We start from the raw sequence: 3,677 nt of genomic DNA, 5'->3' as shown, positions 1-3,677 counted from the left end.
CAAGGGACTCTCAAGAGTCTTCTCCAACACCACAGTTCAAAAGCATCAATTCTTCGGCGCTCAGCTTTCTTCACAGTCCAACTCTCACATCCATACATGACCACAGGAAAAACCATAGCCTTGACTAGACAGACCTTTGTTGGCAAAGTAATGTCTCTGCTTTTCAATATGCTATTTGTCTTTAACCCACTGTATTTCAAATATGGAATCCAAATTCTAGTTTAAATGATAGCTAATGAAATTCAAATTGATATATACAGTTTTAATTTGTTCATATAAACATTAGGAAACTGTTTTTTGTATAATCATTTGTTTTATACAGAAAAGCTTTGGATAAGGCAGTTTATCACTATTTGGATGGCCAGATGGATGGAGGAGCCTGGTGGGCTGCAGTCCATGGGGTCGCTAGGAGTCAGACACGACTGACGTGACTTAGCACCAGCAGAGACATAAAAGGTCGGGGGGAAAAAGAGGTCAGAGACAGAGAATATGAGTATGAGTTGGTTAAATACCCCTTTCAGCCAGTGATCAGTCAGGTTATTCTCTGGAGAGTAAAATGTCTATGAGTGATAAGGTGGTGTGGCTCATCTCTTTTCTGAGCTTTACTATGTTTTATTCAATACTCTTTTTTAAAAAGGTGTGTGTGTGTGTGAAATTCTAATTGTATTTTAAATGTTAAAATCTAATTTTTTTATTGTAAATAACCAACCTCTAGTTAATGTTTTTAGATAGTGGATTGTCACAGTAAGCTTACATTAAAATATAATGTGCAACTATTGTGTCATATTTTTAATTTAGGAAAGGAGGGAAAGAATATAGAGTGCTACAAGAGTCATAGAGATGCTTGAACTCAATGTTCATGCAATATTAAAAGAGAACTTGTTACTCGCTGGTTTCATCCTAAGTCAGAGTAATTCATCTGGAATATGTGTAACTGATTCAAATAATGTGTTTTAGCACATTCGTATTATAGGTATATTTAAATTATCCTCAAGAATTCTGAGAACAGCCATGAACATACAATTTATTTTTATGCCACTTATAGCCTGAAAACATAGATAAGGTTTACAGCTAATTATCAAAGATATTTTCCTAGATGTATACAGAACATAACATTTATTAATGATGGTGTAAGAAGTAATAGCAGTATGTTTTATTAATTATTTTAGTAATTCCTTGAATTCCAATATATATGAATTTACATTTTAACTTTTCATTAGGAATATTAAAATTAATTCACAATTATCTGATTCTTTACCAGCCGAGCCACAAGGGAAGCCCATAAATACTGGAGTGGGTAGACTATCACTTCTCCAGTGGATCTTCCAGACCCAGGAATCGAACTGGGGTCTCTTGCATTGCAGCCAGATTCTTTACCAACTGAGCTATCAAGGGAAGCCTGCTATAATTATTGTATACATTTTAACAACTGTAAAAAAAATATTTTTTGCCCTATTCTGTCTTCATCTTTTTCTTTTCTGTTGGGAATGGGAAGGGTAAAATCTGAACACTAACTTTTAATGTTTCTTATTTGTTGAAGTCAGCCTAGAAATTTTCTAACTAGATAGGAAAAGACTCTATAGACAGAATATTCTTGTTACTTGGTAGGTCACTATTCCAAAGAAATAAAACATAAAATAACAAAATTAAAAATTAAGAGAATGGAAAATGTATTTACGTACTCTTTAATTCCCTGTGGAGAAAATTCCCATGTAAATCCCCAAGAAAAACCACAAGTCATAGTTAGCCTAGCCAATAAAATAGTAATTAATATAAACAGCATACCTGTGCTGAGTCGCTAAGTCGTTTCTGACTCTTTGCGACCCCATGGATTCTAGCCCACCAGGCTCCTCTCTCCATGGGGATTCTCCAAGCAAGAATATTAAGGTTGCCATGCCTTCCTCCAGTGGATCTTCCCAACCCAGGGACTGAACCCAGGTCTCCTGCATTGCAGGCAGATTCTTTACCAGCTGAGCTACCAGGGAAACCCCCCTGGTATAAGTATAAACAGCAGACTTACTAGAGCCTTTAAAGATGTTTTAAGAATTTATAGTCTATGATTTAATTGTAAACAGTCAACCCTGCTGCAGAGGTGGACTGGCTAAAAAGTTAAATGGGACTTTGATCTCTTTCATCTATTTCTTTTAATTTCCACACTTAATACACTTATTTTTTAAAAAACTAATAATCAAATTCAACGTCGTTTTAGTTGTTGTTTAGTCGCTAAGTCTTATCTGACTATTTTGTACTGTAGCCCACCAGGCTCCTCTGTCCATGGGATTTCCCAGATAAGAATCCTGGAGTGGGGTGCCATTTCCTTCTCTAGGAGATCTTCCTGACCCAGGGATTGAACCCACGTGTCTGTATTGGCAGGTGGATTCTTACCACTGAGTCACTAGGGGAGCCCTGTTTTGTTCAGGCTATGGGAAAAAAGCAATTAAACCAAAAGACAAACATTTCAAAAGCCATGTGTCTAGAAACCATTTGCAAACTATGTTTCAACTTTTTCTACCTTATTAACTTTGTTACTATGTCTCTATTATTACACTGGTAAATACACCACACAAAACTATACATATTTGGAAACAACTGATAAACCACCTTTATCTGCAAAAGGACAGCTGAGGATACATATCAAACTGAACACATTTATAATTCCTATTCTCTGAAATATTTGGCTTGAATTTATTCTCAGGCATGGCAATTTACAAGTCATAATTTTCAACGGTCTCCCAAATAAAACAAAATTTCAGCTTCAAAGATATAAATCATATATCATATATAAATATAAGATATAAATCATATTTCTCCTTTAACTTCTATCAATTTTTTCTTTGAAAGTTTTCAGGTTGAAGCATACACATAGACAGTGAGTGTTATGACTTTTTGATTAATTGACCCTCATTCCTATAAAATATCTTCCCTTTCTCCTGCCAATATTCCTAGTCCTATAGTTTACTTCTACTAATCATTCTTATGATCTGTGTTTGCAAGGTGTATCTTTTTTCATCTTTTAACTTTTAACCTCTGTGTCCATATTTTTATGGGGAAGGGGGTGGGAGGGGTGTTCAGGATTGGGAACACGTGTACACCCCTGGTGGAGTCATGTTGATGTATGTCAAAACCAATACAATATTGTAAAGTAATTAGCCTCTAATTAAAATAAATAAATTTAATTAAAAAAAATGTCTTTCCTGTAGACAACATGTAGTTAGTTCATGATTAGTTTTTTTACATTGTCTACTATAAGCCTTTTCTTGGAGTGATAATACTGTTAAATTTAATGTAGTTATCATTATGCTTGCATAAAAACGCTTAGGTCTTTGTTTTCTACTTTACATCTGTGTTCAGTTCCTGTTTTTCTGGGTATTTTTTAGAATGGGTTGAATATTTTAATAACAATTTTACCTTCACTGTTGATCAGTTTTCTATATCTCTTTGTTTTATTTTTAGTGACTGTTCTGGGACTTTTAATATGCATCTTTAATTCTTGGCAATTTGACTTCAAATAATTTATACTACTTTCACCTGTAGTATCAGAACCATACAACAATAATCTCCTGTGTTCACCCTCCTGTTTTTGTTCTAAATCCTCTAAAATTACTCATAGTGCAAGTCTGCTAGCAATGAATTTTCTCAAATATTGATAATCTGAAAAAATTATTTATCTCCATCAT

General features: G+C 34.3%; 1 protein-coding gene across 2 annotated transcripts in view; it reads right to left on the bottom strand.

Annotated features, from left to right (window-relative positions):
- Positions 1-3,677, bottom strand: part of TFPI (tissue factor pathway inhibitor (lipoprotein-associated coagulation inhibitor)) — a 98,300-nt gene that overhangs the window by 26,583 nt on the left and 68,040 nt on the right. The window lies entirely within an intron of this gene.

Source organism: Bison bison, unplaced genomic scaffold (assembly GCF_000754665.1).
Source record: "Bison bison bison isolate TAMUID 2011002044 unplaced genomic scaffold, Bison_UMD1.0 scf7180017864459, whole genome shotgun sequence".
NCBI lineage: Eukaryota > Metazoa > Chordata > Mammalia > Artiodactyla > Bovidae > Bison > Bison bison.
Note: the sequence above shows the minus strand (reverse complement) of the source record. Positions and strands in the feature narration are given on the sequence as shown.